The sequence below is a fragment of the Lichenostomus cassidix genome, chromosome 3 (genome assembly GCF_008360975.1).
Source record: "Lichenostomus cassidix isolate B80296 chromosome 3, HeHo_3.0, whole genome shotgun sequence".
NCBI classification, from domain to species: Eukaryota; Metazoa; Chordata; class Aves; order Passeriformes; family Meliphagidae; genus Lichenostomus; species Lichenostomus cassidix.
The window spans coordinates 26,407,552-26,425,418 of NC_139483.1; the positions used below are offsets into that span (position 1 = coordinate 26,407,552).

At 38.3% G+C, this 17,867-nt stretch overlaps 1 protein-coding gene across 6 annotated transcripts in view; it reads left to right on the forward strand.

Annotated features, from left to right (window-relative positions):
• Positions 1-17,867, forward strand: part of SOCS5 (suppressor of cytokine signaling 5) — a 34,374-nt gene that overhangs the window by 5,911 nt on the left and 10,596 nt on the right. The gene's annotated exons all lie outside the window — the stretch shown is intronic.

The window sequence follows — 17,867 nt, forward strand, 5'->3', positions numbered from 1 at the left end:
CTTCTGTTTGACCTGTCTTAAATTGTGCCTGGGTTATTATACACTTGGAGCTCCCAGATTCTCTGACACAGTTACTCAGTTTTTTATTCAACTGGTTCATTTAGTCCACACTGTTCTAATTTCTTTTTTCCTCTGTGTTAGTTGCTAGTGGGTTGTTAAGGGAGACCATCTCTGGATGTTGGTATTGGCCTAAGAGTGTCCTGGGGTGTGTGACAGGGCGTGGGGGTACAGAGGGGTGGTGGTGTTACATTGGCTCTTCAGACTGCAGTAAGACTTGTTCTCTCAAGTCTGTCTCATCTGGCCATACTCTTACTGTAAGAAAAGTCTTTTGAATCCAGTGAGCAAAGTTTCTGCTGCCAAGATCTCACTGGGTATTTCTGCAATTTCTTGCCAGCAGTTTAACTCATTTGGACATTGGACATTATTTAAAACTTTGGCAACAAACCTGATGTGCTTTGATTTTTGCTTTAATTTTATTTGTTAATAGTACATTGAGGCCTTAATGCAGATTGTCACAGTGGTAAATTGGAATGTAAATCAGATTTAAAGTTCCAGTATCAAACCAGCTTTTTCTTCCAAAATGTGTGTGGTATCCACTGAAGAAATTGTTCATATTTATTATTCTTAAAATCTGGACAACTTATTTATGGAAGCAAGAACTTGGACAGCAGGATCTCTGGTTCTTACAGATGTAAAACAGGTTATGCATCATAATTTAGATTTAAATTATGAGCTTGAAATTACTGATAGTATAGTATATCTTGGAGATTGCAAAATTACTGCTTCTGAGTTTAAATCCCTGAACTGCAGAGTATTGACTCTGGGATAGGGTATCAGGAATGTGTTAATAAATAGTTCACCTGTCCTTGTATTCTCTTCTCAGCAGCATGTATTGGCCAGACAGGTTTTTATTAGGTGTACCCTGTGATGGTCAGGGCTATTCTTATGTTACATCCCATTACTGTATTTCAGGAGTGTGTCGTCTGCCTGTTAGTATTTGCTGACATGATTAGCATATAGCCTGGTTTGGCAATTAATAAATTCTGTCCCATCCTGGGTTATGACATTGTAATTGTTGGTTTCTTTCCATAACTTAGCTCTCTTTAGTTGAGAATGTTTGAAATGGTCTTTTGCTGAAAATCTGGCTTTATACTTGACACTTAGCATAATGGACCCTGGTAAAGTTGTAGAAATACTGCTTTTTTTTAACCCCTATTCACTTAATCTATTCAAGAAGGAAAATTCATATTTTGTTCTTTGTCATAAAGATAACTTGGCAATTAGTCTTCCAGTATGACAATTCTAAAATAAATTCTCTTTGGTCTCCTGTGGTGCTTTCATGTCTCAGATAAATTGTTTCCAAGTTCAGTTAATCTACTCAGTAGTCTATATTATAGAGGTATTTTTGTTTAATTGTATTCTAGCAAAATTTGTTTTAATAAATACACAGACTCTTTCAGATTAACCTGATAATCTCCTGTTTCCCTTTACTGGAATTAAAAGGATAAAATCTGAGAATCAGTCAAAAGTTTTAACTTTTATAATACTGAAATAATTGTGCTGTGAGAAGTGAGAAAGCTGCTTTGCCTCAAGAGTCTGTGTTGCCCAGTATCAGTTCTCATGTGAGATGATATGGTTTTGTTCTCTGAAATTCCTTGGGGTCTGAAGCATCGGTTAGAGGATTTAGCATTTTTGTTGGTAGGACTGTTAGTCCCTATGTGTATACGACATGCTTTTGTTCTCTCAAACTCCTTTGAGAGTGAAGTGTCTGTTAAAGGATTTTCAGTGGTTTTGTCAGAATGACTGCGATTAACATTCAGAACTATCAAATAATTGCGCTCATCCATAGCTCAGAGTTGGTTATGTGGGTGACTGATGACCACTGCATTGAACACATTTTCTATTTTTGATATTTGTCTGACAGTCCTGAACAGAATAAACAAGGTTGGGGCCTTAAGGTCCAGACCAGTAGAGCAACTGGTGTCTGAAAAAGTAGTAGGCATCTTGTATTTTAGGTTAAGGTTTGAACTTAGATTCAGTATGGCACTAGTTTTGGAAAAGCATTGTGTTCTATAGTTCTGTATAATTCAGGAAAAGCTGACTTTTTATTGATTGAACTTACACTTGTTTTCAGGTTAGAAGCTGGTTTCTAGGGGCTAACTCTTAAGCAGCCTGAAAGTTTGAGCTATCCTTGTTTTGAGTGTTGTTTGGTTTGTCCCTTCCCCACATTTGGTGATTCACAGTTGGTTTCTTTGTTTTTTGGTTTTGTTTTGTTTTGTTCTGGTTTTTTTGGTTGTTTTTTCTGGTTTTTGGGGGTTTTTTGTGACTGATGTTTAGCTTTTTTCACAACTAATTTCATCAGAATTTTAAGAATGAAAAAAATAGCAACGTACCATGGGTTGTCTCTTTGATGGTACCTATATTTGAGTATATTTGGAAATCCGAGCTGTTAGTGAGCTCTATAGGAACTTTACAGCCATGCTTTCAGCAGCAGGGTTAATTTGGGTAGAAAATATTCTCCTGGAGTATCATAGATGACAATAGATAGCACTAACTGCAAATCTTCAACTTTATTTGGTAAATGATTTTTAAGATAAAAATTATTTTGGTTTTAGTCCTGTAAGTTCTTGCTTATAGACTCAAAATTATCACATTATGAACCCCCTTTTTTTAATGCAAATAATTCAGTAGAAATAAAAACTGCAGAATGCCTACGTAGCCCATGAATTCTAGATTTTTTAAACTTTAGTAAAATACGAGATACCAATTTTATACCATGATAAGCCAATTGTCTCAATGCTAGTAAAGTTAACATGGCATACTAACAGTATATCTGTGCATGGTTGACGAATATGTGATCCTTGTACTTGCTTTAAAGCCTGTAATGAGTGAAAAGAATCTTGATTTGACAGTTTCATTGAGGGTGGCATGTGTAATTTCACACAGCTTTCTTAATGGGACACCTGCAGTGGTGTTTTCTGTTTTCCTGAGAATTACAGAGACACTACAATTTTTGGTTGCACTTTCCTCATAATTGCAGAGAGCAGTAAAACAAACCTGAAAATTGTGGAGAAAAGGCAATAATGTTATATAAGGAGCTAAAAAGCCATACAGTTGCAGTTTATAATTTGTTCTTTACTATGAAATTTGATTAAGTTGTATTTCTCATTTTTAATAGTAATGCTTTGTGTGACAGAAGTTTGATACAGCAAAGCAGTAGTTTTGCCCTTTTTGTTAGGCAGTACAAATCTAGAAGGAGACTGTTCAGGGTCCATTCTCAATTTTTCTCTGTAAACTCACTGCTTGTGTCTCATGTTCTGGGTTTTCACAAATGCTGGGCTTGGTTTTTTCTTTTACTCAGTCTTGATTTTCTTTGTACTATTAAGTTATAGCTCGAATGCCAGAAAATCTACTTTGCAATTTAATTTTGGCTGACTCGAAGAGGGTCAGTAATTATAGTTGCTGTTTCCAGCAAGTTGAGTTTTTCCAGAAATCTTTCTATGAAGAATGTGACTGGATTAATTGAACATAAAAATGAGTCAAAAACTTTTCTGCCAAAGGCTAATATAGGAGTAGGTGCTAGTAAGGTTTTCAAAACTCTGTTACCTAGGTAATTTATAGCTGTAGTGTGAGCTGTTGCCCAAAGAAGTAAAAAATGATTTAATTTAGTGAGAAAGTTACTGGAGTACAGCTTACCTGTAAAATAGATAGCAATTCTCTGGAAGTTTTTTAGTTTTCACTCTTAATAGCAAATTGATGGTGAGATATTTTTAAAACTCCTGCCTCCAAGCTTCCTGTCAACAGTAAGGTTGTCATCACTAAAGCATGATACTCTGTCTTTTTTCAAGTTATTATGAATTCAGAGAGGACAGTAAGTTAGCAGTTGTTGATTTTAAGAATATGCAGACATCATGGATGACATAGCTAACAGAACTTCTGCCTTGGTTGTTTATGTGCCTCCCTTTAGTGTCCTGAAGGGGCTGAAGAGGCAACAGTGGTGCTCTGAGGCAGCAGGATGACGTACTTTAGTCATTCCATGGCGTGTGATAGTACTCAGCTGATGCCTCTCTTCTGAAGGATGTTTAGTTCTGCGGTTTCATTAATCACTGCAAGTTTTCCTAATGCTCAGGATGCACTTTTCTTTTATAAAAACATCACACTATTGCTATAAGGAATGATCTAAAGGGAAACATTTTGCAAACATAGCAGAGTTTGTTGTTAGCATGGAAAAAGAGTCTTGGTCTTTGCTGTTGGAAGCCCTTGTGATTTGTATGTAGCTGGAATTATGATGGTGTTACAGATTCAGCTACCCATGAAAAAATTCTGGTCTTTGATTTGGGACAGTGATGAAGGCCAAATCAGGAGAAGAATGTCAGTGTACAAAGGTAACTCTCTATTACAAAATCTTACCAGGTGGGTCTACCAGTACAGCACCACTTGCAAATCCCTTAAGTGTGGCTGAATGCAGTGCTCTTAATCTTTATTTCCTATTCATTTAGCTCTGTATGTGTATTTTGTCTTTTTACTAATTTTGGAGTTGAATCGTGTATTTAGCTCTAATGGGAAGTGATGCCTCTATGCAGGAGCTGAGCCTGGGGCTCAAATAAACGTGTAGAAAATTGCTGCTCAAAAGGCTTTGCACAAACATACCTGTCCTGTGTGTGCAGGAGTCAAGCAAATAGGGGTAAACTGCATATTCGTGCTCTCTGCTTGTTGTGTGGGAGTACACGAAAAGAAGAGCAACTTGAGCTTCCTGGGTGAGGAGCAGCAGCAAGGGAGTATATCATGAAGTGAGGGAAGTGGAGTTCTGTGTGTGATTCCTACTAAGCTGAATTTTCCAGTGTGGCAGTAGCACAGCCACAACTGGTCATGATGCCAAACTGGTGTGTGACCCCTTGGCTGTAACATGGTGCTAGCCTAGTAAAATAATTACTTCTGCTTTTGCATCTTTCTCCCCCCTCACCAGGTAGAAAAGACATAGGACCATGGAAATCTGTTTTGAGAACATGATTAGTCCTTGCAGCCAAAGAAGGGCAACAAAGCTGGTGGAAGGCCTGGAAGGAATGTCCTGTGAGGAGCAGCCAAGGGCTTTGGGCTTGGAGAAAATGAAGTGAGGCTGAGCGTGACCTCATTGCTCTCTACAGCTTCCTGAGGAGAGGAAGTGGAGAGGGAGGTGCTGAGCTTTTCTCCCTGGAATCCAGAGATACGATGTGTGGGAAGAGCTCAAAGCTGCTCCAGGCCAGGTTGAGACTGATCATCAGGGGGCATTTCTTCAAACAGTGGAACAGGCACACTAGAGAGGTGGTCGATGCCCCAAGCCTACCAGTGTTTCAGAGGTGTTTGGACAATGCCCTTAAGAACATGCTTTAGCTTGGTCAGCCCAGAATTGGTCAGACAGTTAGTCCAGGTGATCATTGTAGTTCCCTCCCAACTGAAATACTCTATTCTATAGAACAAATCAGCTAAAAAAATTCCTCAACGGCGAACAACCGGCGTTTAGACAGAGGTAACTTTGTACCAAGTGTAGCTATGTTCACAGATTGTTCAATTAGGCTGGGTGCATGTAGTGCTCATATCATGATACTTCAAATAACTTAAAATTGCCCATAGTGGCAGTTGAACAATGCTAACTGGATGTAAAGAGTTAGGTGGCCAAGGCTGTTTCTGGTTTTATTGATATATTATTTGAATTTAAATAGAATGTCCAGGAGTGCTTGGAAGAGTGTCAGAAGAGTGAAGAGAAAAACTCTTTTGGTTGTTGTGTTTTCTTACTGTTGAGGTGGGGGTTTCTCCTCTTCAGACTCTGACGGGTCTTATCTGGTCCTTATGGACTTTAGCTCCTGCTTATTGGGGCCCTAAAAGTCCTCTCTTTTCAGTGTTAACCTAAGAGAATATTGTCTTCTGTATATGTCCACATTGCTTCACTTTCTTGTTCACTCTCTTAGGAGGGAGTATGCCATTGTATGAGATCAAGGCTTCCAGCTGAGTCTATTTCTGAGGCTTGCAAAGGTCACTCTGATTTACCTTCAGATTTTTTCTGGAGAAAACAAGATGGCATAGAGTATGAATGTTACCTGATCTCAATGAGTAAACAAATAATTGGCATTTTTAGGAAGGAAGATAATATTTTGCTTTACTTGTGTTTGCTGGCTCCATCCTGTGCTGTCATTTCACTGAACCTGACATTGGCCATTACACTGAGAAAACTGAGAGTGTCTGGCTTTTCACCCAGCAGTTTCCAAAGTCAGAATGGACAATTTGAATGGTTTGATTTTGTATCATTGACAAAGCATCCTATTTTGTTCCACAGCTGTAAACTTCTGTAACAAAGAACATTGCTGCTTCAGTGAAAATAGGAGTTCACACATGAGTCATTGTTCCCACTGGTGTTCTTCCTTCGTCTGCTTCTTCCACAGATAATAGGAAGTGTTGGAAAATTTTTAAGAGATGGTATATTCAATCATTTATAACTTTCCTGATCTCTATAATTTTCTGGACCAAAATACATTATGCCTTTTCTTTGCCTTGAGTTTAATTTTGTTTAAAGCTTTTTGCCAAAATCTTCATCTGTTTTCAGAAACAAAACTAGAATAATTGTGCCATTTTTATATGTGAAGCTTTACTTTGAACTATTGTAGTGCACCTCTGAACTGGAACATCTACTTGAAATTTATCAATGGGCAGCCTCTGGCTGAGCAGTATTGTTTTAAAATTACATGAAAATCTGTCAAAATTGAGGCAATTCTCTTCTTGAATATTTCAGATCTGAACATGGCAGCTTTTGTTTTGTTTTGTTTTTTTGTGGGGTACCCTGGAGACTGTCTGCATTCTGTATGCTCAGCAGGATTTTACTTTCAAGTATATTTCTGGGCTGCAGTAAGCTGTGCAGAGCACAGGAGCCAGAACTGTCCCAAGTTAATTAGGGGATTGAATGGGGGACCTATGGCACAAAGCCAGGTGGGAAATCTCAGACAGCCCTGACACGTCATCTCCAGAATCGTGCACTTGTTTCTTCTCCTCTGCTCCACAATATTTCTGGACTCCTACCAGCACTGGTACTTTTGACTGTGGCTTTGACTGTTAACACTTTTTTGTCAGCAAAGTTGAGGTATCCATACTGGGCTAAAGCTTGGCTTCTTCTGTGTCTGGATGTATTTGTCACTTCTGAGCATAACAAGGATGTCACTCATCACACCAGTGTGTAACTGTGGTTGTAAGGGAGAGTGCTCAGTCACTTCATACAAGCAGAGTATACGCATTTGGTCAGGACTGATTGTGTGACAGTCAACCAAAAAGGATCAATGTGATTCTTCAGGAACCTTCACAGGTAAAATCTCAAAAGACTGCAGGGCCAATGAACCTAAAAGTTTTTTTCTTTTGGAGTTTCAAACTGGACCAAGTTTGGCTGAACTTTGGTAAGGATAGCAGAAGATATTCCACAGAAAGTCTGCACTTCCTGAATTTATAAAATGAGGAGGTGGCTTTTTAAAGACAGCCAAAATGTAACTTTTTATGGCATTTTTCCTACAGCAACTTAGACTTTGAAGAACTATTTTAGTTAGCTACCCAGCCTATGAAATTCTGACCAAATCAAAAAGCTACAGAAAGCCATTAAATGTGTCTGATAATGGGAAGCATTAGGTGAGAGTAGTAAATAAATAGTTTTTTAAATAGTTTTTTAAAAAGGAAAAGGAAAAAAAGAATTTCAGAAGCATGTCCCTCTTGTTGGGAAAAGACTTTAAGGCCACCAAGTAGACTGACTTTCCTTGCTGTTAAATAATAAGGTGGCTAATTCAAACTTTAAGAAAGATGGCCTTGTCAGTTGAGACAGTACAGCTTAAAGTTTCCTTTTTTAAAATGCATTTTAATTTTTTTTCTTTAAACCATGATGGATTTTAAGTTACCTACAGGTTAGTTTTGTATGTCTGTGTGCCACTGATGCCAGTACAATCAGAAATTTGTAGCCTTGTGTACAGTCAAACATTAGACAGTGTTCTGGGGTTTTCCCTCCCTCCCCCCACCTAAGTGGCAGACTCCTGCCAATCTGTAGCAGAGGAGTTTGAGATCTCTGAACTTGCACAACTGGTTTTAGTTATTTGGACCTTTCAGCTTTATATAATGGTTTGAAGGGTGCTCAAGCTGTGACTAATCATGAGTCTCTCAAGAAAATTTCTTATTTTTCATCTATTTTTGAATCTAGAATTTGGAATTCTCATTCTTGTGATCACCATGCATGTTTTTCTTCAGGGATTCCTGGCCTCTGTGTGACAGTAACTAGATATGGAAACTGCCATGTCTCATAATGACAGGTTTTTTTATTTTTAACATCGAGAACCAAATTATTTTTCTTCATGGAGGATACTTAAGGATCACAACTTTCTGAAATAATTTAATGAATTATTATTATTGTTGTTGTTGTTGTGATCTTGAAAATGTTTATGAAAATACCAGATATTGTCTGGTCTTTCAAGTAGCAGTTGAACCATCTTTTTGAAAAAGTGAAGATAAATAGTTCTTGTATTTTTATGTTAACAGTTTTTCCTGTTAACAGTGTTACAGTTTCTGATCTTCTGAAGGATACAGTGTTTTTCTAGATGAGTCTTAGTCTTGAAGCTAAATTTTCTATTTTTGCTTTACAATTATGACTTTGATTTAATCTTTCATTTAATAAAATGTGTTTCCGGTTGTAGGGAGAATCTGGGTTAACATTAAGGAGTGGGTTTCACAGAAATGGCTAAATCAGTACTAGCAGCTCACTGCTGCTGGAAGAGTAGTAGTTCTTTTCTCTTTTTCTCTTTGCATAAGACTCTGGAGATTCTCCTGCCCTCATGTTGCCATTTGTCTCTTCTGACTTCTTTTTCCTGGTTGAAATGCTGTTTGTCTGTCTGGTGCTTCCATCAGTTAGCTTATGGTGAAAATGCAGGTGATACGAATGTTGAAACTGATGCAAAGGGATGGGAGGGAAGCAAGAATATCCCTTTTAATAGGAGTGAAAAAGTAGTAGATTAGTTATCATAGATTATCACCCTTAGGGTGCCCCCTTTATCTCTGAATTCTGTTAATGCAAAACAACCAAGAAAGAACTGTGCTCTTCAATGCCAGCCTTCTGACAAGTTCATCACTCAGTAATCATTGTCTGATACAGGTTTGCTCAGTTTTATGTGGTGCTGCAGACTCCTCCTGCATGAAATGCAGCCTCTTAGGCCATTACAGAATCCCAGAATAGGTAAGGTTGGAAGAGTCCTCAGTGGGTGATCTGGTCCAACCTCCCTGTCCAAGCAGGGTAAACCATTCATACAACTGAGTCTCTGCTTTCATAGCTGTGGTTGAGGGCAAAAGAGCATTATTAGTTTTCTTAGTCTCATGCAGCTGGTAATGCTGTTGTAAATTTTTCTAGTCTGTTCCTTTGCTGCATCTTCTTAGAGTTCCTGCAGCCTGTAACCATATCCATATCAGATAGCAGCCCTTGGATACAAGCAGCTTTCCAATGCTGAATAAGCTGGTTTGTGGGTATTTAAGTGGTAGCTCAGGTTAGTGAGTTGTCTTTTTAGATAGGCCATTTTCCTCTTTATTAACAGGAATACCATTAGCTAACCAGTGGGTTAGTGATTCGTGACTAGGTCTTGCTGCAACAGTCCTTACTGGTAACTGGAGTCAGCTCTTGTATTGGATAGATAACTTCAAAAGACAAAGCATTTATTTATTTTCAGAAGAATTTAGGAGCTAATCAAATACATATATTTTTCTTAGAAACTTCTCATCCTGTGGGGGCTCACTTACTTAACATGCACAGCTGCTTCTTTGGTAGAATAAGGATTTCATTCAAATAGTTTTGATTCAACTGATTGCTTTATGTAAGACCAAGAAGAAAGATGTAGGCATCTCTTGACAATCTTGTTATCCTATTGCATCTTACTGTGCAACAGAGTCTAGCTCCTTAAGATAGTAGTGTAATAATCTAGTCAGCACCTCAGTTGCAATGGACTGAGGCAGTTGATGCTCTTAAGAGGACAGACCTGATTTTCTTATCAATGATTGTTCCTTCTCTGTAATGCATATCCTGTACATGTAGTCATGGTCTTACATTTTTGACCATGCGGAGGGTTAGATTTTTGCTTGAAGCTTTTATGGTACATCTTGATCCTATGTTTTGAATCATGGGCATTCCTGTTTTGCATGGCACAAGGAAAGTGTAGTGTGGATGTTTGGTTTGGTTTTTTTTTTTGCTGTTGTTTTGGGTTTTCTTTTGTTGTTGTTTTGGTTTGTTTGTCTTGGTTTGGTTTTGGGGTGGGGTTTTTTGGTTGGGTTTGTTTGGTTTTGGTGGGTTTTTTTTTTTAAACACACTGAGTCATGAAGCTCATGAGTAGAGACCAAGACAGCCTCTAGATTTACTAATTAGTATTCTTTGAGTGCAAGTGGAGAGCAGGTGTTGTAAAGGGCTGAATCCTTTGCTGTCAGGCAGAGAAACATTTTTTGTTATTGCTAGAACAGTAACTCTAAGCACAGTAATTTATAATCTTGTTGCACTAAGGTTTTCTCTATTTAAATATTGCTAATGGATCATTGTATTGGTACTGTTTAATATCATTAGCAGTTAATGTTTATTAATTAATTAGAATGTTGCAATCATTTATATGGTGTCCAGCTAAGAGCAGAGTGGCACACTCTGTGGCTCTTGGGGTGAGTTTGTTCCAGTGATATCAGTGGTTTGACTGTCAAGTGGTCCCATTGCTGTCTTTTGTTCTCCCAAGCCCCATAATTTAGCATTAAGGTTTATTGATTGAAGTGTCTTTCATACTGAGACTATGTACAAGTACACATCAAAATTTCCAGGGTTTTAAGATATGGAAACGTTCATGCTTCTCTACATTGTTGGAATTCTTGACTAGCAAGCTGAAATGCCTAAAATGTGAAACTTGGCAGAGTCAATGTATTTGCTGAGCAATTTGCTTTGAAGAAATTTAGTTCCGACTTTTTGGTGTTTATACTTACACCATCTTGCATGAAAAAAATTGTGATGTAAATTGATGTTATACATATTTTATATATATATCAATTTTTGTGTACGTTTATATATAATTAGACACTTTTTGGTTCAATAATACAAACTCAGCTAAACTAACTAAGGAATTTTTTTTTGTCTCTTACTCCTAAGAAAGATCCCCCTACCTCAGGGGCTGAACCTGCAAGGCTAATGCTTTAAGTTTTTTTAATTTGAGTTTTAATAATGTGGAAAAACCAAGGGCAGAATTTCAGGAAGCTTCACATTCACTGAAATCATCATTCTTAGCAGAGGTCAAAATATGTTTAAAGTCTTTTAACTTTTCTGGAAATCTCACTTAAAATTCTTCATGCATCGTACTTCTAGCTATTTTCCAGAATGTTGGGGATTTTAAAAATTTTTTTAAAGTTTCTTTAAAGATGCACTGTAATTTGCTGTCTTCCTAAGTTGTCAGTGTACATGCTTTATATGTTCAATATTCAGAATATCCAGAACAGTCTTACTTTTTATTTTCTGGAATATTAATCCATAATGTTGAAGTTACAGTGACACCTTTAAGTGAATTTTTGGTGGCATTACAAAACCAAAATTTCAATTCCACTGCAATTTAGTGATAGTGTTGATATTGCAGTTGGTTGTGCTGCAGCATGCCCTGCCCAGCAAGGCTTGGTGGGTGCTCAGTGGCAGAACTTGCAGGTACAAAACCACAAAGCACAGGTTTCCTTCAGCAGGGAGGTTGCAGAGAAATGTTTCTGATTGCTCTAACTGGGTATAGTCTAGGGTAAAGTTGCCTCTGGATTAAAGTGAAAACATGAAACAGGCTAGACCTACTGGCAGCCTTCCAGCTGCTTCTCCTTCTTTGCAGGGTTTATGTTCTTTTACCTTCCCCAGGCCCAGCCTGGGGAACCAGGTGCTTGCTGCCAATTAGTCTTGTCAAGACAGCCCAGAGCTTCTCTTGACAAGCCTGACTGCTGACAGCAGCTGTGGGGTAGTCTTAGGCAGGATTTTAACTCCTTGCCTGCCAAATGCTTTGCAGGTTAAATCCCCTGGTCTCGTTCTGCAGTTATTCAAATAGTAAGTATATTCTATACAGAATATAGAATAGTATAGAATAGAAAGTATATTCTATACAGAAACTGGTCTAAGATTTCCAGGGGTGCTGTAGTGATAGAGTTTACTTGCCAACCTTCTGGCATGAAGGAATGTGAGTTGGGAATTAAGTCATTATGAATGTCACTTTAAGTTTATGGATGCTATCAGCGCTGTCCATCCCAGGCCACCTTCTCTACTTGCTATACAGCAAAGCTGTAGCTGGATAACAGCTTAGCCTGTTAGTCTTCTCAATTTTTATGGTTCTAGAAACTTTAGAACTGTTGGGTCCATTTAACTTAAATTTGCTTTATTTTATGTCTTGCAAAGTTGCATGAATAGCAATAATGCTTTTTCCTATGTCATCACCATTGTAGACACAATGCTAGACAAAGACAAGTACAACTTTGGTTCTATCAGTTGATAAGAGGTGACAGGTATCTAGTTTGTATTGGAAAATATGATCTTATGCTTGGTCAGGTTAAAAGGACACGTGGGAAGTGGCTGGGTGCATGAGAAAAGCTCTGTGTACAGGAGATGCCTGTGAGCTGTTGGGGAGGCAAGGGTACAGTGGTGAGGGAGAGGCATTAGACAGCCTGTTGAGGTTTTGAAAAATGTAGTGAGAAGAAGTAGGACTGTTAAACCAGTATAAATTGATCCCAGAACAGAAGAACTGTGTTTGGAAAATAGGCCATTTGCAATTGAATGAAATGCTCTGTTTACAAAATATGTTAAATTGGATGTTTTTACTGAGCTAGTCAAGGATGTGGGATGTGATTTGACTCATCTTTTCAACTTTGCTTCCAATTTCCTTTGCTTTTAGTGAGGCACAGCTATTAAGGTATGCTTTTTCTTAACTCAGAACTACTAAGAATTACATACAAATAACCATTAAATCACTCATTGTATCAATTTGAGATCTATTTATATTTTAGAACTTTATAGAGGAGGATATGCTTCACTGGTGTTCTTAGAAGTAGAAACAGATTCTTCTCTGCCAGGGGAGAGCTCCATAACTTTGCTCGGAGTACTTACAGCTTTTGCAGAGGTCTTCAAGAGGGCTGCTTTACTTGAACACTGATTGGAAACATTTATTCTGACCACTTGAATTTTAAAAAAGTATAGTGGCAGCTTCTGTGTGAGAAGGGTTAAACACAGCAGTATGGAAAACGTTACTACAGCAAGTCACTTAGAGTTCTCTTCCACAGCAGGTACTTTACCTTGCTAACTTAGTGCTTGTCTTTGCGTTTTTTCAGGTGATAAGGTGAAGTTGAGTTGCCTTCTTAGGGGGTGTGGAGGTAGTTTAAAGGAAACTGCTTCCATTTAATGTTGCTTGTGTGGATTTACATGGTACAATGAGTGGCCACCATCAGGATACTGCTTAAACGATTTGAAGGTTTCTTGACTTGGAATTAATGTGTGTCATTGTCTTGAATTTGCAGTTTCTAGCACAGAGATCTGCCACTGTGTGGAGTTCTCAGTAGATCTGTGTGGTGTTATTTCTCTTTCAATATCTGAAACTCGTGTTTGCTCTGTGATTCTTACATAATTGGAAATACTAACTTTGTTCATGATGGCTGTGTTATTACCTACTAGACTTGTGTAAGTAGAGGAAAAGGAGTATTTCAAAAACAGTTGTCCCTAGTTTTGGTTCAGTGCCTTTACTTTCTGTTCTTCCATTGATGGCTTGTCTGCTTCTGGGATTGTAGATTTTCTGATCATAAAGGAAATGGATAGCAACTGTACAGTACTTTTCAATGCAGGGTGAACACACGTAGTCCCAACATTGTCCTGTTTGAAACGCAAAGCCTAGTAAGGGGCTTACAAGAATGTATCCCACTGTTCAAGATGTTTTGGAGCAGTATTTTTGAACTGAAGTTACCAATGTGTAGCTGCTTGGAAAGAAACTGGCAGAACATCAGCTGTCCAAGCTAAGACTGCTTTTTGCTCATTGTCAATCTGCACATAGAGGGGGAGGAGATTAATTCTTATTCCAGGTTGGAATAATGGCAAAATACCATTATTTTTCTTTGACTTGACAGTCTGCTAGCTTAAGTCCTTGAAACTTGCAGCTTTCCTTGTGTTTTAGCAGAACACATCAAGCCAACTCAGCATTTTATTTTTGAAATAAAGGTTTTCAATGGCCGAACTTTCAATGCAAATGTTTGAAGCAGCATGTTAAGTAGAGTCCTAATCTCACTCTTTGCAGCCAGAGCCCCCAGCTGATTAACATATATAGGCTTCAAAAGGAGATTTCTCTTCCAAGTAGCCATCTAAGGACTTAATAACTTCAGCAGAACTAACCTGTGCTGCTGTGGAAGGAAGCAGTCTTGCCCTGGCTGCTGCTTCCTCCCTCCTCATCCGCTCCTCCCATGTGTTAACTTGAATGTTTATACAGAAGTCATAAACCAGATGGAGTAAATGGCTGATACTTTTTCTGAGAATTCATTTTAGTCTGGATTAGTTCCTTGATCTGGTTGACTGAGCAGCCATATGGTGTTCAGACCACCTCCTGCACCAGCACAGGTGGCCAGGAAGAGGCTGACGCCATTTCTTTTGGTTGCAGTGCTGACTTAGGCCAATTTTGTGTGTTGGAATTGCAGCTCGGTACCCTTCACCTCTTTTCTGGCAGGTCTGAGTTTTGGTTTTGGGATTCAAACCGTCATATTTGTCTTCCTATGCAACTGCACTTCCAATTTATCAAAGTCTAATAGGAAAAAAACAGTAGTACTTTATCCTAATAAGGTTTTCACGACCACTTGAGACACTTGGCCCCTTTACCTTGTCTAGTTAAAAAAATAGCCACCTCTTCCTCCCAGGCCTTTAAATAAGCTCTTTGAGCTGTCTGCAGTGAGCACATTTTTGTGTGTGTAGAAAAATGCATGGTTACACTTGAGCCAACAGATTCCTTGATTTTTAAGGAATGTTATCTCTAGTATTACAGTAGTAATTCATTATTTCTGGAATGTGTATTGGAAGGGAGGAAATTGCTTTGTAATCCTTCGTATTGCCCTTCCTTCCTCAAGTGGGTTACTTCAGACGTAGGGCTTTGCCAGCCTTATTCACTTTGACTGAATAAGGTTGAGGAGTGCTGATGTGAGCAGGATGTCCCTCAGTGCATCCCCAGAGCAGGAGCCTAGAGCAGGCATTTGGCAGCATGCAGGCAGGACAGTGACCTCTTCAGCAAGCATCCCTTAATGGAAGCAATGTCTTTAATAAGAGTCCTCTGTCACTGCTAAGTGGATAATTTTAAGGAATGATACAAATAGAAGTAGAGTTTCCCTCCAGTCTTTTGCTTGTACCTCCATGGTCCGTGGGGCTATGCACCAGTGCCATGGAGGGTAGTAGCCAGTTTGCTTTTGTAGGTTCCTGCTGGCATTGAACTAAACAGTGTGCAATGAGCAGGGATGTCTCTCCTTCCCCTCTTTTCCTTCTCCTGTCAGTTTATTGGGGTTTTGACTTGAAGGAATTGTCTGGTTTGTATTCCTTCAATGTTTTGACCTTGTTATCTTTCAACGTTTTGAAGCTATTGTCTTGCAAGAATACCAAAACATAATCTTGTAGGTTCTTGCTTTTGAACCTGTTCTGTAACATATCATATTTTGTGCAGTGTATCATCTTGTGTGAAGATGGTTAATTTTTAGGAGTTAATACTTTGAATGTAATAAACCATACTGACTAATTTTTAAATTGGGTAAACTGTGAGAGTGAAATGAGTGTATTATCTTTCAGACAGAGCACAGCCTTGACTTTGAATAGTCTTCCTATGAAGTCACAGTCAGAAAGCTCTAGCTAGATCTTGTGACATTTCTGGAAAGAATAGTCTCCGTTTTCTCAGTAATCTGTTAATACGTGGTATTTTAGGATTACAAACAGGTTGTAACTGTAGCTTTATCATATTGCTCAAAATCTTTGTTGTCTCATCATTTGTCCACTCAGAATACTTGAAGATTACACTCATGCAAGCTTCATGCCTTGGAATATCTCTAAATTTACTGCAAATGGGAATATAGCACTAAGATACTACTGCTCATTGCTTCTGTAATCCCTTTAGAGTGCTTATTATCTGTTATGTTTAAGATTACTTATGCCAGCTCAAAGTAGGTGGAAATAACTCTTAGTTGAAAAGAGATTGTGTTAAGAACATCAGTGTAACTTCTATTTTTCTTAGAAAAAATAATTAATTTCTTTTCCTTAGAAAATCTACAAATGGTTGAATTCACTGTGTGGATTTTGGTGGAATGAAATTGATTTCCTGTTTAGGCTAGAATAACCACTGGCAGTGCTCCTTTGTAAAACTGGGATGGCTTTAGAACCAGTTCAGAAACAATTTTTATTTTGTCAAGCTTAGTGCTGCCACAAGAAATCTGTGAAACCACACATCTGTTGCACATTGATTGAAACTAACTTAAAATCACTAGGTTGAATTTTAAATACTTTACCAGTGACTCAAGTTTTATTCCAACACAAGTCTAGGGGGTTTAACTGAGACAACTCGTGCAAATTCAAGAAACTGTTTTTCATTAGGGAAGGCTGGTTCCCAAAGAATCCACTCCCTCCTGGAGCCACCTGGCAGCTTGTCCAACAGGCTGTGTCAGCTGGCAGCCAGTGGTGATGTGATAGGTGCTGCATTGACTGCTCATGTTTCTGAGCAGACCTGAGAAGAATAGTTATATATAAAGTTAATGCCATTAAGCATGACTCTTCAGGATAAGCATCCATGTGGGTTTTTTTGTATTTTTAATGAGTTAAAATGGTTAGCATGCAGCCCCTTTGCCACCTGTGCCCAATAAAACAGCATCACTGGTTTTATTTGGAATGAAGACATACTTCAGAGGGCTGAATGACCTAATGTTTTAAGTAAGGTTTTGTTTAAAATTGGATAGCCCTTATTCTAGCAACTTTACCTTGCATTTGCTTGGTTAAGGCCTTGCACTGAACCAATTATTGTAGGTTTGACTGTCTTGTGTTTGTAGGCTTGCTAGGAACATAATGCAGAACAAAAGAAATGAAAGTAAATGTTTCAGTTGCAAAAGAACTATACTTGTGCTTTGATCTTCATTTTGTATAAATACTTTGTGCTTGTCACTCTGTAGCTCTCTGAAAAGGTTACTTTTATGGAATCTTTCAATAGCAGTAATGTGGCCTAACATTAAAAATGTTTCAGCAATTTTAGTGCTTCCAGGGGTGAATCTGCCACTGCTCTGGAGTTTCTACATAGGGATATTAACTTTTAATATTCACCTAGTGATTGCTAAATCTTGTAGCTTTTCATTCTAGTTCACATGCATCACATTTCGATATTTTTCTTCCTGTTCTGTATGTAAAGCTTTAATGTGAGTTTGCAATGTTTTCTGTTAGCTCTTACTGCTTTCCTGGGCTCGGTTCTGGCATGGAGAAGCAAATTATTCTACTCTGTTCTGTTACTGTTAGATTTCTGACAGTGGTGTGAGCATGTTAAATCCCTTGACTCCTCTTGGATTTCTGAAAGACAATGATGATTATTTTAGGGAAGTGCTGACCTACTCTTTTAATAAAGAACTTGTCTTGTATTCCACTTTCCCATTTTTAGAATCATGGTTCATGTTGCTCTTGCTTCACAATCATTTAACATCCTTGTGGAGAGTACAGCAATTGCTTACCTGGAAAAGTAGTATTAGAAAAGTGTGTATTTTTAGCTGCCTTTTGATGTGATATAGCAGCTGGAAACGAGGAGGAGAGACAGTATATGGTGATCTGACAGCACTGCCAGCCACAGCTTGGGAACCACTGTTTT